This window comes from Salmo salar, chromosome 25 (genome assembly GCF_965601325.2).
Source record: "Salmo salar chromosome 25, fSalSal1, whole genome shotgun sequence".
NCBI lineage: Eukaryota > Metazoa > Chordata > Actinopteri > Salmoniformes > Salmonidae > Salmo > Salmo salar.
The window spans coordinates 36,102,306-36,124,116 of record NC_138315.1 but is presented as its reverse complement, the minus strand read 5'-3'; positions in this window follow the sequence as shown (position 1 = coordinate 36,124,116).

The window sequence follows — 21,811 nt, the reverse complement described above, 5'->3', positions numbered from 1 at the left end:
CAATTTTGTTCTATCATCTGCAAGGTTGATAACAATTCAATTAGTGACTGATAGAGTTAAAGCAAAATCATGGGAGAGGAAATACAATGAGTGTTCAAGCAGACATGCCCTCAGGGCTTGACATAAATAAACTGTGTTTTTGTTTGTTCAGGATTTCATTTGGTGCCACAGACAGCAGGAGCCAACAGAAATAGTAATCCCCCTGTGGATGTTGAGAATATCTTAAACAGAGTGTGTTTGCACTAAAAGGTTGTTTGAATATCTCATAATAGAACAGCATAAATTATGAGCACTTTATTTCCCACTCCTCCACAAAAACACTGACAAAGGTCCACTGAGGGAATACGACAGGGGGGGCGGTTTTTGTGTTTGTGTGCGGGCATGTGCGCTCGCGCGTGTGTGTGTAATGCCAGATGGCATTAGACAGTAGAAACAAAACAAACATGTAGCCACACAGTTATGTCAGTACACAAACAGAGGTGTCATACACAGGGGATCAAATGATATCTAACTTTATTTTTCCAAACATGATGATGGATGAGAAATAGCACAGTGTTGTTTACTGTTGACATGAATTGCTTAATCTCTCAGTGACCTTGTAATGAAAGGCAGAGCTACAGAAGAATAAACTACATCCCCACAGCACACACATCACTACCTGATATTCTTCTGATCAACAAGAACACTAGCAAGAGTGACTCTGATGCTTTTATACCAGAGGTTAAGGTTAGCCACAGAGAGAAAAAAAGGTAAAACAAAATAAAATAGTAGGCTAATGCAAGTTCTACGTTTTAATGCACGTGACAATAGAAGGCATTCAAATAAAACAACCATACAGCCTTGTAATAGAAACATACAGTTGAAGTCAGAAGTTTACATACACCTTAGCCAAATACATTTAAACTCAGTTTTTCACAATTCTTGACATTTAATCCTAGTAAGAATTCCCTGTCTTAGGTCAGTTAGGATCACCACTTTATTTTAAGAATGTGAAATGTCAGAATAATAGTAGAGATAATTATTTATTTCAGCTTTTATTTCTTTCATCACATTCCCAGTGGGTCAGAAGTTTACATACACTCAATTAGTATTTGGTAGCAGTGCCTTTAAATTGTTTAATTTGGGTCAAACGTTTTAGGTAGCCTTCCACAAGCTTCCCACAATAAGTTGGGTGAATTTTGGCCCATTCCTCCTGACAGAGCTGGTGTAACTGAGACAGCTTTGTAGGCTCATTGCTTGCACACGCTTTTCAGTTCTGCCCTCAAATTTTCTATAGGATTAAGGTCAGGGCTTTGTGATAGCCACTCCAATACCTTGACTTTGTTGTCCTTAAGCCATTTTGCCACAACTTTGGAAGTATGCTTGGGGTCAATGTTCATTTGGAAGACCCATTTGCGACCAAGCTTTAACTTCCTGACTGATGTCTTGAGATGTTGCTTCAATATATCCACATCATTTTCCTGTCTCATGATGCCATTTATTTTGTGAAGTGCACCAGTCCCTCATGCAGGAAAGCACCCCCACAACATGATGCTGCCACCCCCGTGCTCACGGTTGGGGTGGTGTTCTTCGGCTTGCAAGCATCCCCAGTTTTCCTCCAAACATAACGATGGTCATTATGGCCAAACAGTTCTATTTTTGTTTCATCAGACCAGAGGACATTTCTCCAAAAAGTATGATCTTTGTCCCCATGTGCAGTTGCAAACTGTAGTCTGGCTTTTTTTATGGCAGTTTTGTAGCAGTGGCTTCTTCCTTGCTGAGCGGCCTTTCAGGTTATGTCAATATAGGACTCGTTTTACTGTGGATATAGATACTTTTGTACCTGTTTCCTCCAGCATCTTCACAAGGTCCTTTGCTGTTGTTCTGACATTGATTTGCACTTTTGGCATCAAAGTACGTTCATCTCTAGAAGACAGAATGCGTCTCCTTCCTGAGCGGTAAGACGGCCACGTGGTCCCATGGTGTTTATACTTGCGTACTATTGTTTGTACAGATGAACGTGGTACCTTCAGGCGTTTGGAAATTGCTCCCAAGGTTGAACCAGACTTGTGGAGGTCTATAAAAGATTTTCTGAGGTCTTGGCAGATTTCTTTTGATTTTCCCATGATGTCAAGCAAAGAGACACTGAGTTTGAAGGTAGGCCTTGAAATAAATCCACAGGTACACCTCCAATTGACTCAAATTATGTCAATTAGCCTATCAGAAGCTTCTAAAGCCATGACATAATTTTCTTGAATTTTCCAAGCTGTTTAAAGGCACAGTCAACTTAGTCAACTTAGTGTATGTAAACTTATGACCCACTGGAATTGTGATACAGTGAATTATAACTGAAATTATCTATCTACAAACAATTGTTGGAATAATTACTTGTGTCATGCACCAAGTAATTGTCCTAACCGACTTGCCAAAAGTATAGTTTGTTATCAAGAAATTTGTGGAGTGGTTGAAAAATGAGTTTTAATGACTCCAACCTAATTGTATGTAAACTTCTGACTTCAAATGTATATATACTGCTCAAAAAAATTACTTAAACAACCCATCCTAGATCTGAATGAAATAAATAATCTTATTAAATACTTTTTTCTTTACATAGTTGAATGTGCTGACAACAAAATCACACAAAAATAATCAATGGAAATCCAATTTATCAACCCATGGAGGTCTGGATTTGGAGTCACACTCAAAATTAAAGTGGAAAACCACACTACAGGTTGATCCAACTTTGATGTAATGTCCTTAAAACAAGTCAAAATGAGGCTCAGTAGTGTGTGTGGCCTCCACGTGCCTGTACGACCTCCCTACAACGCCTGGGCATGCTCCTGATGAGGTGGCGGATGGTCTCCTGAGGCATCTCCTCCCTGACCTGAACTAAAGCATCCGCCAACTCCTGTACAGTCTGTGGTGCAACGTGGCGTTGGTGGATGGAGCGAGACATGATGTCCCAGATGTGCTCAATTGGATTCAGGTCTGGGGAACGGGCGGGCCAGTCCATAGCATCAATGCCTTCCTCTTGCAGGAACTGCTGACACACTCCAGCCACATGAGGTCTAGCATTGTCTTGCATTAGGAGGAACCCAGGGCCAACTGCACCAGCATATGGTCTCACAAGGGGTCTGAGGATCTCATCTCGGTACCTAATGGCAGTCAGGCTACCTCTGGCGAGCACATGGAGGGCTGTGCGGCCCCCAGAGAAATGCCACCCCACACCATGACTGACCCACCGCCAAACCGGTCATGCTGGAGGATGTTGCAGGCAGCAGAACGTTCTCCACGGCGTCTCCAGACTCTGTCACGTCTGTCACATGTGCTCAGTGTGAACCTGCTTTCATCTGTGAAGAGCACAGGGCGCCAGTGGCGAATTTGCCAATCTTGGTGTTCTCTGGCAAATGCCAAACGTCCTGCACGGTGTTGGGCTGTAAGCACAACCCCCACCTGTGGACGTTGGGCCCTCATACCACCCTCATGGAGTCTGTTTCTGACCGTTTGAGCTGACCCATGCACATTTGTGGCCTGCTGGAGGTCATTTTGCAGGGCTCTGGCAGTGCTTCTCCTGCTCCTCCTCCTGCTCCTATTTTTTATTTTATTTACTTATTTTTTGTTAATGAAAACTTTGGCGGCCCCAAAAATAATTACTTGCGGGCTGGTTTTGGCCCGCAGGCAACTGTTGCTGACCCCTAAGTTACAGGATTTAGTAAATGAATAAAACAACCAAATCAGATCTGTGCATCAAAGTAGATGTTGAATAACAAGCGACATTGCTGATACTGAGGTGTGTGAAGATCATGATAGCATATAGCAATAGAAGTCAATCATAAGGAGACAGACAACCTCCCATGCCAATGAGATTCCCCACTGTCGTTCACACCCACTATGCCACAGCTGTGGCTAAGAGGTGGGATCACCAGAGGTAAGGAGGTGTCACTCCAGGATGACAGCTAAAGAGGGGATCAAAGGTCAGGGTTAACAGCAACATTAACTTCCTGAAAACGGTGTATCTGTTAATGTCCACATTAGGAAGGAAGTTCTTTATCCACAGGACTGAAGGACTATAGCATCATTCAACCATCCTGAAGTCTTACGAGCTTATATTCTGATTCACTACACGGATTCCAGTGGATCAGGCTTTTGAAAGACAGTCTCATGTCTAGATTGTTTACTGAAACGGACTGCTGGGAAGAGCTTAGCTGCTTGCTTCTGCTGCATCAGCATCAAGAGTATAGTACAGCTGGATCCAAGCATATCTCCACTTCTGTAAATGGATTCATCATGACTAATGTATAAGCTGTAAAAATATATTGTTAGGCAAAGAAAAGTAATTAGTGTGAATAAGCTTAAAAGACAACATAAATGCATATGAGGAAACACCCAATCACCCCCCCCCACACACACACACACGCACACACACATTCGCATGCATGCGCACTCACATACACTTAGGCACAACACACACACACATTTGTCTCTTTGGGTTAGAAGGACACTGACATTGTGATGGATTCAACTTATAAGAGACTGACAGCTGGCAAGTTCACTTTCTCTTCCTACGACTCAATTCACTTGGACATGCCAGTCAAAACATCTACTATATGCACGCACGCACAAACACACACACACACACACACACACACACACACACACACACACACACACACACACACACACACACACACACACACACACACACACACACACACACACACACACACACACACACACACACACACACACACACACACACACACACACACACACACACACACACCTCTTCTGGACACTTTCCCCAATCCCACCACTCAAATACTTTAGATGTGGCCACAGTCTAAACAGCCGGCGGCCCCCTGCTCAATAACAGAGTTAGTATAACACAGAGGCACTGGGACAGGCTGGCTGGGGATGTAATAGCATCACACCAAGAGACTTGTCATTCACGCCATGTCACTCACAATACACGCCCAATGGCCCGAGAGGAGGGCTTGGACCATACAATAAGACACAATGTCTGAAGTAGAAAGGCAGTCCCTTGGATCTACAGTAGTTAGTGAACTTCAAGATAAGAAGTACACTCTATTTCTTAAAAAAAAAAATGGTATGTGTTTAATATCTCCTCTCTCCATTTTTGTCAAACATGGAACACAAATTCCCATTCTACATTATGGTATTGGTCTTGAGTGCTATGGCTAATTTGCATTGATTCATGTTGGTTGAATATAATGTTATTGCTGTGATTCTGCCCAGCCATTGGTTGTGATACTCAAGGTGACAGGTTTGGTGTCCGTGACTACAGTACACTAGATGAGTGGTCACCTTGGAGACAAGCGTGGCAGTGAGTCAAAGAGTACAGATGCATACTGTAGCATCCACTACTGCCCACAGCCAGCCCCAGACCACAGTGTTTCTGTGTTTGTTTGTGTGTGTGTGTGTGTGTGTGGTGTGTGTGTGTGTGTTTGTGTACGTGTTTGTGTGTAAGTGCTTGCATGTGTGTGTTTGTGGATGTGTGTGTGCATGCGTGCATTGGTGTGTTTGGCCTTGCTTGCTTGTGTGTGCGCATGAGTCAATTCAAATTAAATCACATTTTATTTGTCACATGCAACGAATACAACTAATGTAGACATTACCCTGAAAATGCTTGCTTACGAGCCCTTCCCAACAATGCAGAGGTTTAAAATGAAAATAGTTAACACAAGAGTAATAAAATAAAATACCCCAGAATGGTGCTATATACAGGGTGTAACAGTACCAGATCAATGTGCAGATGTACAAGGTATTTGAAGTAGATTTGTACAAGAAGGTATCTATGTACATGAAGGCAGGGTAAAGTGATTAGGCATCAGGATAAATGATGAGCGTATGTGTGTGTGTGTGTGTGTGTGTGTGTGTGTGTGTGTGTGTGTGTGTGTGTGTGTGTGTGTGTGTGTGTGTGTGTGTGTGTGTGTGTGTGTGTGTGTGTGTGTGTGTGTGTGTGCGTTGGTGCGTGCATGCCTGTGTGTGTGTGTGTGTGTGTGTGTGTGTGTGTGTGTGTGTGTGTGTGTGTGTGTGTGTGTGTGTGTGTGTGTGTGTGTGTGTGTGTGTGTGTGTGTGTGTGTGTGCGTGTGTGTGTGTAATGTGTATTGATGGGTACTGACTTCTAAACTTGAAATACAAACTATCCTTATTCATGTTACTGACGGAGATAGGGGAATGCAGAAAGTTTACATTCTGTCAGAACATGTTATTGTTAGACAGCAGGTATCCTATGCAGAGGAGAAGGGCCACAGTCTGGTACAGGTCAACAGATGAGGTAGGACAGCCGTGAGTTGGGGAGGAGTGAGGAATTTGGGCCGAGGTCAGGTCAGATGAAGTGAGAAAGAACAGGAATCACTGAAGTCCTGTCTAGCACCAGGGATCTATTGGCTGTCTAGATGTGCAAGGAGGAGACTCGGCATAGGAGGAAGGTTTAAATATATGAGCTTGTGTAAACATGTCTTTGTCTTATGCAGCTGTGTAACCCAGTGGATGAATAAACTTGGTTTGAGATTTACTAGTCGTCTGTGAGTTTTACTCTGTTTATTTAGAACCTAACAGTTGGCGCTGCGAGCAGGGTTCACCACGATTTATAGTCGAACTAGAGAATCCAAATCAGTGAAACAGGAGCCGGCACCAAAAACAAGGTAGGCACAGTTCCTACACCTGTTACCACTCATTCTGACATCTTGGGGAGATGAGAGTCGTAGGCTGAACCAACTTAAGGTCCTTTAATAAGGATAGGTCCCGAGTAGAGGTGTTCCTCTGCGAGATCCATAGAAATATATGCTGTAGTGTAGGTTCCTTTAAGGATAGGTCCCGAGTGGAGCTAGTTCTCTGTGAGATCCATGAGTGACATTACAGTGTAGGGTAGGTTCTGTGTAGGATAGGTCCCTAGTTGGGCTATTCCCCCGCGAGATCTGTAAGTGGGACGAAAGTCCCAGCCACAGTGGCCATGAGGCAGTAGAGTGTGTTTGGATGGATAAATTGTCATGCTTGTGTACTAGTATAAAAGGTTGCCTATAAGTTCTGGAGAAGAGCCTCATCCATGGTTAGAAAATAAAAAAGTTTGAACATGATTCGAGTGTATTAGCGGTAGCGATTAGGAGAGAGGTGGTTTATGCCCTATTGGGACGGGGAACCATGACAGATAATGTGGAAATAAGAAGACAAATGTGAATAATTTTGGTTTCATGTGTTGTCAACAACAATGATATTTGAATCAAACATTAGGTCATCTGTATTCTCCAGTAGTAAATTAGCAGAAGCTTCAGTATTGGTTCTAATACAAGGTATCAGGTCCAGTGACCAAATTATTAGGTACTGATACCGTAACTACTCTCCGAAAAGTGGGATAACTACATATATATATGTACTGTTTATTTGGTGTATCATGTTGATTTTGGAGGTCAACACACTGGGAAGCTTATTGTAATTTAAATTAAAATGCATTGAGATACCGATCTGTCATTGACGCGAAAGTAAAACAGGGACAGACAGGGGCCGTAATGAGAAAAGTTAATATCTGTAATATAAGTAGTACATACTGTTTATATATTTTCCCTGTCTGTAAATGTACATTCTAACCGTGTCGGTATGTGCTAAGTTGAGGGTGTCGAATTCGAGTGATACACTCAACGTGAAGCACTAAGGACTGTCATTCTAAAATTGGGTTGGATAATTTATCAAGTGTTTGAATTATGATTCAGTAAGGAGAGAAAGAGAGAGAGGGTGCTACCCTAAGCTGTGGGGAGAGCACAAAGGGAGAGGAGGGTGCTCAGCTCAAATTTATTTTGTCTAGGGAGGGTTTTCCTCCCTTCAAACCTTATCTTCTTGTGTCCTCCAAGAGAGAGGTTATTAGAGAACACACTAGATGATAGCTTGGGCTAACCATGATGGGGTATTTGATAGTAAGGGTTTAGCTTTACAATGTCATCCGAATCCTAATGTTAAAGCGCATCAATACATATGAATTGTTGGATGATACAGTACAATTAATTACGTACAAGGCTCATAGCCTGTGTCTTGCTTTGACACCCGAGGATGAGGATGAAGGAGACTGGCATGGAGACTATCCTCCCATTGGCATAGAACAGAACGGATGGACGGTTCTTGCCCCAGTCTCATTCGCATCAAGGGTGGTGTGAAATAATTAAACATGTGTTTTCTCTCTTCCCTATTCAAGTCCATATGTTTTCTAGGTGTCGTGGAACATGAGAATGACCATTGCTCCAGAGGAGGGATTATTGGAAATTGACTAATTGACTTGAGAATGTTTTAGTATGTTTATAACTGTATAAGTGGACTAGCAGTAGTGACTAACATGTTATGGGTTCGATGGAATGATTTATGTGCGAATGTATTTGTGGCCTGAGGTAAAGTTCCATGGAGAGGAGAAGGGCCACAGTCTGGTACAGGTCAACAGATGAGGTAGGACAGCCGTGAGTTGGGGAGGAGTGAGGAATTTGGGCCGAGGTCAGGTCAGATGAAGTGAGAAAGAACAGGAATCACTGAAGTCCTGTCTAGCAACAGAGATCTATTGGCTGTCCAGATGTGCAAGGAGGAGACTCGGCATAGGAGGAAGGTATAAATATATGAGCTTGTGTAAACATGTCTTTGTCTTACGCAGCTGTGTGACCCAGTGGGTGAATAAACTTGGTTTGTGCTTTACTAGTCGTCCGTGAGTTTTACTCTGTTTATTTAGAACCTAACAGTATGTATGTATGTTTGTGTTGTGTCGGTCTGCGTGTGTGTGTTATGTGTGTGTTGGCGTATGTAGCGTATGTGAATGTGAGTGGGTTTTGTGTGGGAGTGTCAATGTAGCGTGTGTGAGTGGTGTATATATGGTGTTTTTATATAGTCTAGTGAGTGTGCGATGGGTCAGTGCAAGATAGAGTCAGTGCAGATAGTTTAGGTACCATAACTGACTATTAAGAAGTCTGGCTATTTAGCAGTTTTATGGCTTTGGGGTAGAAGCTGTCTCGGAGCCTTTTGGTCCGAGAGCCGATGCTCTGATACTGGCAATTTTTGGGACCTTCCTCTGCCACCGCCTGATAAAGAGGTCCTGGATGGCAGGGAGTTCAGCCCCAGTGCTGTACTGGGCTGTACACACCACCCACTGTAGTGCTTTGCGGTCAAGGGCGGTGCATTTGCCATACCAAGCGGTGATGCAGACAGTCAATATGCTTTTGATGGTGCAGCTGTAGAAGGTTTCGAGGATCTAAGGGCCCATGCCAAATTCTTTCAGCCTCCTGACACTAGCAACACTAGCAGGGGCAGGGGGGGCCAGTGCCCCTGTGACAACAATTTTGGACCCCCTTGTGGCCCCCCTAAATGTGTAGTATGAAATAATTTTTACATAACAAATTTTTGCTATCATTCTTTTTTTACATCCATTATTAGACAGTGGCAAAGATGATGATTATGAACATGGTCTTTTGCCTGCTAACGCCTGCAATGCAGTGAAGAAAATCATATGACAACAATAACGTCAAATGTAACTGGCCCCTCTAACAGTACAACTGGCCCCAGCTCGCCCCCCCCAGTTGAAATGGTCAAGAACCGCCACTGCCTCCTGAGGGGGAAGAGGAGCTGCAGTGCCCTCTTTACGACGGTGCGTGTTTATGTGAACCATGTTAAGTCCTTAGTGATGTGGACGCTAAGGAACTTTAAGCTCTTGACCCGCTCCACAACCGCCCCGTCGATGTGGATGGGGGCGTGCTCTCCCCTATTCTCCTATAGTCCACGATCAGCTCCTTGGTCTTACTGACGTTGAGGGAGAGGTTGTTGTCCTATCACCACACTGCTAAGTCTCTGACCTCATCCCTGTAGGCTGACTCATCACCGTCATTGATCAGGCCTACAGAGTCATGTCATCAGCAAACAGGATGATTGTGATGGCGGTGGTGTTGTTACCTACTCTCACCACCTGTTGCCGGTCCGTCAGGAAGTCCAGGATCCAGATGCAGAGGGAGTGGTTCAGTCCCAGGGTCCCTAGCTTGGTGATGAGCTTGGAGGGGACTATGGTGTTGAACGCTGAGCTGTAGTCTATTAATAACCTTCTCACATAGTTCTTTCCCTTCTTGTCCAGGTGGGAGAGGGCAGTGTGAATTGTGCCCGTGCGTGTGTGTATGAGTCAACCTGCAGAGGACGACAGAACTCACCTGACGGGCAATGATGTGCTTCCTCTATTTTCTTCCTAATACCCCAGACTGATAATTAAGTCTATTTTCTCCCTAATAGCCTTGATTCATAATTAACTTTATTTTCTCCCTAATAGGCCAGAATCATAATTAACTATATCTTCTCCCTAATACCCCAGATTCATAATTAACAATATTTTCGCCCCAATACCCCAGATGAATAATTAAATATATTTTCTCCCTAATACCGCAGATTTATAATTAACTCAATTTTCTTGCAAATACCCCAGATTTATAATTAACTAAATTCTCCCTAATACCCCAGATTCATAATTAACTATATTTCTTACCTAGTAGCCCAAATTCATAATTAATTATATTTTCTCCATAATACCCCAGATTCATAATTAACTACATTTTCTCCCTAATACCTCAGATTCATAATTAACTCTATTTCCTACCTAATACCTCAGATTCATAATTAACTCTATTTCCTACCTAATACCTCAGATTCATAATTAACAGGGCAGAAGCTGCTGCTCTGTTCTGCTCTGATGTCTCTGTTCTCAACGCCAATCACTGAGGGATAAGGCCAGCGAGGCTAGTGCACCGTATATTGTGCACGGCCTAATCAGCTAAGAGTAATATCTGGTCCTATCTGGGGCTTGTGGTGGGCCCACTCGGCTGACCCACGCCTTGCCTGCCAGGAATACATTGGGTGGAAATTGCTGCATGTCTCAGGCAGCAATTAGAGGGCCTCCTGTGGCGAAGACGCAGACATTAACTAATAAAGGCTACATTTCCCTTGCAAATGAGCATCCCAGCATTCTGCTCCCTCTCGCCCGCCTCACCCCCCGAACAGATGAACATCTATCATCCCCTTAACCCGAAGACAGGGGGGTGGGTGCATGGGGGGAGCATGGGTGACCTTGAGGTAGATAAAAGGGACACCTCACGCTGAACCTTTAAAGTAATCTGAAGAGAAAAAATAGAAAGAGTGCTGTGACTTAGACTACACTCGCTGTGTGATTCGTAAATGGCAACATCATCATCTATGTCTGTCTGACTGTCTGACTGTCTGATTTTCTGACTGTCTGACTGTCTGTCTGACTGTCTGTCTGTCTGACTGCAGAGCTCTGACCAAACACACAGGACTTACTGGAACTGCACCTGATTGTAACTATGGTGATGTGCTAATGTGGTAATAGCCCAATGCTGAAAATGCGTCATCACAGGCAATATGGAATTCACAAACGCGTTCATGTGTGGTCTGGGCCTCTTCTGTCGCTAAACATCTTTGACATCAATGACACCCCATCTAACAGTAGACACTATAACCTCTCTATTCTCCCCAATGACCTCACTCTATAGCTTTGTTTACATCCCCAAGCATCATTATCAGTAGCACCATCACAGTTGCTTTCATTTCCATCATTATCGTCATCATTATAATCTCTTTACTCCCACGGACTCCTCTGAAAGGCATTAGAGATGACCTTGTTACACGTTGACCTTTACGCCATTTGTCCACCATATGTTGATTTTGCCAGATGTCTAACCAACATTTTCAGTACTTGACGCACTTGTTTCGCAAGGCTTCAGAAAGGTTTGCAGCATGGAGGAGAAGATCATTTTTGCTGTCTGTGTTCCCTGCCCTGTTCTACCAAAGCGGCGATAGCTATTGTGACCATGCCAAAAATGCTGAATGTGAAATAATTAGCTGGAAAGTGGAAGCTAGGTCCTTGCAATTTCTTAGCTAAGCTATCTAGCAAAGTGGTTAGCTTTGTAGTTAGTTAGCTAACTAACTGGCTTGACTGTTAGCTAGCTAATTCATTTTTGGTTTGGTATTTGAAGTATTGAGCAGGTAATCAAATGTGTCTAGCTAGCTCAATTGAGAAACTGCTTTTCAATTAGCTAAAAGCTAGCTATTTAGAGTCTGTGTGTGTCTCTGTCAGTCTTCTTTTGTAGATGTCTGGTCTATCTACACCAAACACAAATATAAACGCTACATGTAAAGCGTTGGTTCCATGTTTCATGAGCTGAAATAAACAAATCCCAGAAATGTTCTATATGCACAAAAAGCCTATATCTCTCAAATGCTGTGCACAAATTTGTTTACATCCATTTTAGTGAGCATTTCTACTTGCCAAGATAATCCATCTACCTGACAGGTGTGGCATATCAAGAAGCTGATGAAACAGCATTATCATTACACAGGTGCACCTTGTGCTGGCGACAATAAAAGGCCACTTTAAAATGTGCAGTTTTGTCACACAACACAATGCCATAGATGTCTGAAGTTTGTCTTTCTCTGTTATCTTTTACAGATACTCCACTGCCTCCTTTTGGTCTTTCTCTAATCTCTTTTACAGAGACATCACTGCCTCTTTCTCTGCTATCTTTTACAGACTCCACTGCCTCCTTTTTGTCTTTCTGTAATCTCTTTTACAGAGACTCCACTGCCTCCTTTTTGTCTTTCTGTAATCTCTTTTACAGAGACTCCACTGCCTCCTTTTTGTCTTTCTGTAATCTCTTTTACAGAGACTCCACTGCCTCCTTTTGGTCTTTCTCTGTTATCTTTTACAGAGACTCCACTGCCTCCTTTTTGTCTTTCTGTAATCTCTTTTACAGAGACATCACTGCCTCCTTTTTGTCTTTCTGTAATCTCTTTTACAGAGACTCCACTGCCTCCTTTTGGTCTTTCTCTGTTATCTTTTACAGAGACTCCACTGCCTCCTTATGTTCCAAGGGTCAACTGTTCCATGACTTGGATTTCAAATGTACTGTGCATTCACACACATCATTGACCATCAAGCACAGTTACAGAGATGGCATCATGACAAAAACTCTCGAATCCCAGACCACAACCGCATTTATGTATTGTTGAGGATTCTTGAGACCAAGACCCCAACATCAAGACTCCATATCTAACACAATACATATACTATACATAAACAATCACAAAGGTCTTCTTGTGCTCTGCTGTCATCCTGGTTAACCAGACTGACCACTGCGCTCACATTACATTTCACTTTACTTGACAGTCTGTGCTTGAAACTGTAAGAACCTTGGGGCCTTGTCAAAATTCAATCACAGATTATTCGATCCACCTTCAAACAATGCAAATGATATGACACAAACCCCATGTCTGCTGTCAATTCCATTACTTTTCTAACTGTTGTCAATCATGTAGACAAACCTCATTGCTGATTGCACTGCTCATGGAAGAGCCTGTTCCAACCTCTCATGAACAGGTGTGAGGCCAACTGATTTCCTAGAGGCATCCCCCTGACCCTTTCCTGACCCCCTCACTTCCTACCCTTTTTTTCTTTTCCCTCTCTCTGTTGTGCTTTACAGAGACATCACTGCCCCCTTGTGTTTGGGGCTACAGGTTAGCAATGAACCCTGAGACGGGATTGCTAGCAAGGCTGGAAATTCAAAACATCAAAAATCTAATAATTTCAATTTCTCAAACAATCAACTATTTTACACAATTTAAAAGATAAACATCTCCTTAATTTAACCACATTGTTCGATTTTCAAAGAGGCTTTACGGCAAAAGCATAAAGTTAGATTATGTTAGGACAGTACATAGCCACAAAAGTACAAACATCCATTTTCAATTCAAGGTCAGGCGTCACCAAAAGCAGAAACCAGCTAAAATTATGCACTAACCTTTGACAATCTCCATCAGATGACACTCCTAGGACATTATGTCATACAATACATGCATTTTTTGTTCCATCAAGTTCATATTTATATCCAAAAACAGCATTTTACAGTAGCGGTGAAATTCAGATTTTTTTTCTTCTCTGAAATGCTTCCGGTGAACAACGTTACAAATTACAAAATTACTATTCAAAAACATTGGTAAATTATAATATTGTCATTCAAATATTCATAGTTTAACATTTCGTAAATGCTACTGCATTGCCAGATTTCAAAATAACTTTACTGGGAAATCACAATTTGCAATAAACCGGGTGCTGTGCTAAGAACAATAGGCTAGGCTATACAGGTTAGCACCATCTTGTAACCATGTAATATCAAAATTACTATTGTCAATAGTAATTTGATTATCTTCATCCATTGGCACTTCCAGGAATCCCATGTCCACAACAAATGTGGTTTCTTTCAACAAAGTTCATAATTGATGTCCAAATAACTCCAAGTTGTTAGCGCTTCGGTAGGCTACTAAAAAGTAGTGCGGGGGGGGGGGGGGGGGGGGGGAGTCACGGCGAAAAGTAAAAAAAATAATCTATTTACGTTCGTTCAAACATGTCAAACGTTGTTTAGCATCAATCTTTAGAGCCATTTTTAACGTGAAACATCAGTAATGTTTCAACCCGACCTCTCCTGTGTCTTGAAAAACGTATTTGAAAAATGTATCGCATCACATGATTGCGCAGGTGCAGCCAATAATGAAGTGACGACATCCCAGGGAGGTCAACTTCCCTTCCTTGTCATCCGGTCTCTGTTGATCATAGACGCTTCAAACAACTTTATAAAGATCGCTGACATCTAGTGGAAGCCGTAGGAGTTGCGAAATGAATCCTTTCTCACTGTGGTATCTATTAAAAAATGATTAAAAAAAAATTGTACAGCCACAAAATTCTTTTTTTCTCTCAGGTTTTCTCAGGTTTTTGCCTGCCATATGAGTTTTGTTATACTTACAGACACCATTCAAACAGTTTTAGAAAATTCAGAGTGTTTTCTATCCAAATCTGGTAATAATATGCATATCCTAGCTTCTGAGTTGGTGTAGGTGGCAGTTAAAAATGGCCACATATTTTTTTCAAAATTCTCAATACTGCCCCCTAGCCCCAACAGGTTAAAGCTCAACTGTTCTAACACTTGGATTTCAAATGTGAGTTGGACATTCACATCATACACCCTACAAATTGACCACCACGACTGGGTTCAACTTCAATCAATCAGAACAACAAATGACTATAGCCTCGCGTACCAATCTATGACACAACGTTAAGATAGCCTAGATGAACACGCACTTCTGTTAAAAGATGAGTAGAGAAAAAAAAACTTGGAGGTTCTTATGTTTGTCTAATCACAATGAGTGCCAAGGTCTAATATACATCAGTGGAGCACAGGTGGAAGTAGACTAACCTTTCCTTTTGTCTCTGTTGTATTTTACAGAGTTTTACATCACTGGCTCCTTATGTTTTGAGGGGTAGACTGTTCCACAACTTGGTCAACTTTTATATGACTTGGAATTAAAATGTAAGTGTTAATTCCACACACACACATGCACAATATACCCTACCACTGAACTACAGAGCATTTGCTAGAGCACACAGTTCTTGCAACAAATCACACTATTCTACCCAGCACCTCCCTACACTTTACAGCACAGCTGTCCAATCCTCCTCCTAGAAGCCAGTATACTGTAGTTTTTCACTCCAACACAAAAGCAAACATTTCAACCTACTTAGAATGCCGTATCCACGACTAAAGGAACATGCCAAACACTTAACTACCACATATTGTTAATGACAGCAGTATGCTCTGCTATGGCTAGCATCAGCCTGTTGGAGGTTCCATGTGTCAGTGTTAACCATCACACGCTTCTGCAATTCGCAGAGGGAACACCTTCACCTGTTCCAGGGAATTGGATTACCAGTCAACAAAAAATACAACTACAATATTGTGGCAGCATTGAAGTCTTTAAGTTTTGTCATTCATAAAATATGAATAGTTTGGTTACTTTAAATATATCTACCAATATGCAGTGAACACATTTGAGTTTATTTACTATCAAGCCCTTTATCAATTCAGTAAGTGTGCTTGTCAAGAAAGGAGAACGTATAGAGCCTCTGAGGTTAATTCATGGTGAATAAGTCAGACAGTAGACATATGGATGGAGAATTGCTATTTTTACTTAGTGGGTGGCTCTTAAAAGAGCCTTTGGGTATAAGGTGGTAATGACTACAGCTTTCGGGGTATTGGTTATGGATCATTCCAACGTGTGCTGCCACGCAACAGCTCCAGCTGCAGAGGAGAAATACGGGGAACTGGGCTGAGGGAGTGGTGTGTCCTGTGGTAGCCCAATGGTGCCTCCTTGAAGAACATGCCCAAAGGCAGAGTTGCTCAGGGTCTCTCCATCACTGGCCTTGCCATAGGTGCCAACATCAATCACCTGGAAGAGTTAGTTTGCATCCGCCACGGCAAGGAGAACAATGGAAAAGGACCCCTTAAAATTGTGGTACATTGAGCCTGAGCAGGGTGGTGCCTGGATGATGACATGCTTGCCGTTGATGGCCCCGACACAGTTGGGGAAGTCCCACCTCTCGGTGAAGTCTGCAGCAATGGCATCCCAGTCATCCTCCTTTGGAACAGGTATGTATTCCTCGACCAGACCTTTCCAGATGGCTGTTGCCACTGAAGAGACAATTCTCCCCTCTGTGCAGTGACCCACATGGCAGCTGTACGAGATGGTATGGTAGGAATCACCTGTTGCAAGGAATCTGCAACATAGGCAAACATTTATTATTATTATCAAGGGTGCACTACAACAATGAATCTAGCTGGTTTCTATTCTTCTGTCAAATTCCTCTCTAGCAACATCAACAACTGGCTGTTCAAATATAGAGTACTGATTTCAAATCACTAGCTTGCCCTGCACAAAACAACCCAACAGAATAGCATGTTAAATAGTGCACAGAACTGTTCCGTGTGTATGTCACGGTTGTCGTCGGGAAAGGAGGACCAAAATGCAGCAGGATTGTGGATGCTCATCTTGACGTTTATTAAACTCAAAAGTGAACACCAAAATAATAAACACAACGAACTCACGATCAACACAACAGTCTCGTCAGGCTCACGCACGCTAAACAAGAAACAATCTCCCACAACTACAAACACAAACACACCCTAATATATAGGACTCTCAATCAAATGCAAATAGACAACACCTGCCTTCAATTGAGAGTCCCTACCCCAATTAACTAAACATAGAAACAGATTCACTAGACTAAACATAGAAATACATAAACATAACACAGTGCCCAAAACCCCCGGAATACATAAATCAAATGCCCTACTAAATCAACCACCACCCCGAACCACATAAAACAAATACCCTCTGCCACGTCCTGACCAAACCTGACCAAACTACAATAACAATTAACCTTTATACTGGTCAGGACGTGACAGTACCCCCCCCTAAAGGTGCAGACCCCGGACGCACCTCCTAAATAAACAAACACCCCCCCCCCCCAAAAAAGGGGTGGCTGCCGTCACCGACGGCACTAGTGCTACACCCCCCCTCCCCAACCCACCTATGCAGGTGGTGGTTCAGGCTCCGGCCTACTGTCCTCCAGAATGCAGACCGACCCGATCAGCCTCGGGCCGTAGGCAGACTCCCCTTGTTCCGGATCGTACGTAGACCTCCTCCACTCCACACTATAGGCAGACTTATTAGTTATACAGTTAATCATAATTTGTTTTAAATTGTCAGGCTTACTTAGTTCAGGATTGCTGCTAGACTCCCTTGGTTTCGGGTCATCGGCAGACTCTGGGCAGATGGGCCACTCTGGCAGATTCTGGCAGACGGGCCGCTCCGGCAGATCCGGGCAGATGGGCCGCTCCGGCATCTCCGGGCAGACGGGCCGCTCCGGCATCTCCGGGCAGACGGGCCGCTCCGGCATCTCCGGGCAGACGGGCCGCTCCGGCATCTCCGGGCAGACGGGCCGCTCCGGCATCTCCGGGCAGACGGTCCGCTCTGGCGGCTTCTGACTGACGGGCAGCTCTGGTGGCTCCTGACTGACGGGCAGCTCTGGTGACTCCTGACTGACGGGCAGCTCTGGCGACTCCTGACTGACGGGCAGCTCTGGCGACTCCTGACTGACGGGCAGCTCTGGCGACTCCTGACTGACGGGCAGCTCTGGCGACTCCTGACTGAGCCGACGCACTGGAAGCCTGGTGCGTGGTGCTGGTACTGGGGTTATCAGCCTGGGAACACGCACCTCCAGGCTAGTGCGGGGAGCGGGAACAGGACGAGTCGGACTGGGCTGACGCACTGGAAGCCTGGTGCGTGGTGCTGGTACTGGACGTGCCAGACTGGGAACACGCACCTCCAGGCTAGTGCGTGGAGCGGGAACAGGATATATTGGACCGTGGAGGCTTACTGGCGGTCTCGAGCTCAAACCTGGCATCGCCTTTTCTGGCTGGATGCCCACTACCCCCTGGTAAATGCGGAGCGCTGGTATAGCGCGTACCGGCCTAAAAATACTTGGCCTCGCCATAGTATACCATCATGCTGGCTGGGTTTCTCCAGTACAGCATAGCGGCCACAACTAGCTTCCTCAACCTTGGTCTCATGGTGGAATGACCAGAACTTTCCCTCTCAGCTATTTATGTGACATTTTCCCGCACAAATAGTTACATTTTGGAGGCATCATTTGGACCCTCCTCCCTCCAAATAATCACATAGGCCTCTATAGCGATTGATGTGAAAAAACACAGGACAGATTACATTTCATGGATTTATTGTCTGCCTAGGAAAAACATCATATTTACCTGCAAAATGTATCAATTCATCAGTTTTCAAAGATAGACTATAAAGGCACAAAATAATATGCTATAATTAACTAACTACACAATTGTAATTATTTGGCCTCTGTATGGTGCCACCCCGCCATGGAACCTTTATGAACTTCCGTTTGTACCACCGCACGGTAAAGCAATGCTCAAGTTGAAAATATTGAACGCATGCGGTACACAGAATGCACCACAGCCTAGTTTGGCATCCCCAACCTAGCATTGTGGACTGCTACAATGACAATGAATGACTTCCGCCGGAATGCAAAGATTTGGATGCATCTGGTGGACATGAGGAGTTAGAGTCGTGATCGCACCGGCACTTTATAGTCCACACTACAGTAGGATGTTTTATTGAAGTGTAGGACATTCTCTTTTTGTGTAGAGTACTGTTACTTAGTGAGGGTTTTGTGATACTCTCTTTTTTTGAAAGGTACACTAAGTGTGCTAAAGGTGTGGAGAGTGGACTATGTGGAGAGTTATACTCACTCTACAGATGTTTGGAGGATACTGCACTCATGAAAGACACTCACTCGCTCGCTTGCTCGCTCACTCACTCACTCACTCACTCACTCACTCACTCACTCACTCACTCACTCACTCACTCACTCACTCACTCACTCACTCACTCACTCACTCACTCAATTTGTAAAAGGTACGTACTGTGCTTGTGAAGGGCACACTCCCTCTTTTTATGAAAGGTATGCACTTTTAGAAAGATTCATATGCTTTTCTAAAATCCATTTAATTTTTCTGATTTACTGTACTTATGATTAGCTTTGTGTTCACACTTTCATTCTGTAGGCCATAGTCACTTTGTGTGTGTGTGGGTGGGAAGGTAGCCTCGTGCTATTCATAGACTACTGTCATGGAAAAGGCAGATTCAGCTCCTTTGTCTAGGACAGTCACGTTGTATAGGTCACTCAGCCCAATAATAAGTGATGGTTTGAGTTATTTTGTGTTTTTCTCCTCTGATTGACTTGATGTCTGGGGACACAGAGACACTGGTCTCCAGTAGTAATGGACAGGCCTGCAGTCCACACTAAAGGTTACTGAGCAAGCCTGTGGAGAAAAAGGCCATCTATCATCACTCAGTGTGTGTGTGTGTGTGTGTGTGTGTGTGTGTGTGTGTGTGTGTGTGTGTGTGTGTGTGTGTGTGTGTGTGTGTGTGTGTGTGTGTGTGTGTGTGTGTGTGTGTGTGTGTGTTGTGGTGGTTAATTTCTGTATTATCAAATGAGGAGAGACAAACTTATCACACAAGTCAGAGTTATACTTAAACTGAATATTCATTAGTGAGAGCTTTGCAATAGCGATGGCTGGTCGACGAATCACCCTCTCTGATGATTCGTTGAGAGCCCCGAGACAAAAGCACAAAGGTCTTTTATAGCTAAGATACACCCCTTTCAGCCTACATGACGAACAACAGATACATAGAATGGGTCACAAGGTTAAGATTTGTATGAAAGATACCTATAATACATAGCAGACAATATCTGCTGTGTCAACAGTTTTCATTGTATAGACCAACTCAATATTAGGAAGATGTTCCTAATGTTTTGTATAATCATTGTACATCCTTATTAGCATGTGATCATTTTCACCTCACTTTCTGTGTTTTCTGAATGAACACTGGAGGCGGTGTTGTATTTCCCCACTCCTTTCATGGTAATGAGATACAATCCATTTATCTGAAAAAAATAATAATTGACCACAGTATAATTGCTGTTCTGCATGTGCTCTGCGCAATTCCACTGCAAGGCTTTTTACAGGAAAGATAGAGGCAGAAACACAGCTCAGATCATTACTCAAGCACAAACACACACATAGGACACAGACACACGTAAAAAGACAGGAACACACACACACACACAGGCAGGGACACACACACACACACACACACACACACACACACACACACACACACACACACACACACACACACACACACACACACACACACACACACACAGGCATGCACGCACCAACGCACACACACACACACACACACACACACACACACACACACACACACACACACCACACACACACACACTTTATCACTATGTGTCACCAGGCCACGCTCTATAATGCAGGATGATTGGGCTACTCCTTGTTTACATTGCTCTGGCCCCAAATTATACAAACACAGTTGGCAAATGTCCCGCATGACAATGGGTTCTACTATGTAATGGCATAGAATTAAGGCAGGCTATAAAGGCTATAAAGGCGTACTATACCATGGTTGTTAAGCTTTACTGTGGAGGGTCAAGCCCATAATCTACTTCATCACTTTGCCAACCAATTAAAAAGCTCTCAAGTCCAACTAGGCAAGTTGATTGATCAGTTAGTCATCCAACCAAATCAATAAGATATTAAATCACCGCCCAACTGACTGATCAGCTGAGCAACTGACCAGCGTACAACAAGCCATAAATGAAACAACCATTCAATACAGCCCATTCACTACACAGTCAATAACAGAAAGCCATTACTAACCATATAGTGAGCCACCTAGCTAGCCAACCCTGGAATACTACTCAGCAGATGGGAAAGAACGGAGTGAAAGTTGTATAACAGTGAGGGGGCTATTCAAGTGAATATCATGTTTATGTAAAATCCATATAGACTCGTGAAGGCATGATCTCAGCAGTAGAGAGGATGATTAATATGAGGCGGGGGTGAGAGAAAGAGGAATGAGACGGAAGTGAAGGATAGAGAAAGATAGTAAGAATGGACAGAGAAAAATAAAGGAAGTGTGGAGAAAGGGAGAAAGTGACATAGTGAGAAAAAGCGCGAGAGAGAGAGAGAGAGAGAGAGAGACAGGGGGGTGTAGAGCGAGGGAGACAGATCAGCAGGCTTTGCCAAACGTCTGCCCCCCATATCTCATCGCCCCCTGCAGCCCCCATGACCTGGAAGTGGAATGGCTACTGCCCAGGGAGCCCTGTGACAAGAGTTCAACGTATACATCTGAGGTGTACATCACTCCCCTCCCTCTGCCGCGCCCTCCCTCTCTCTTTCTTTCACACACACATACCCAACAGACACGCACACACACACACGAGCACACACATACACATACAGACACTGGCCCCTGAGGCCAGCACAGTAAGAGC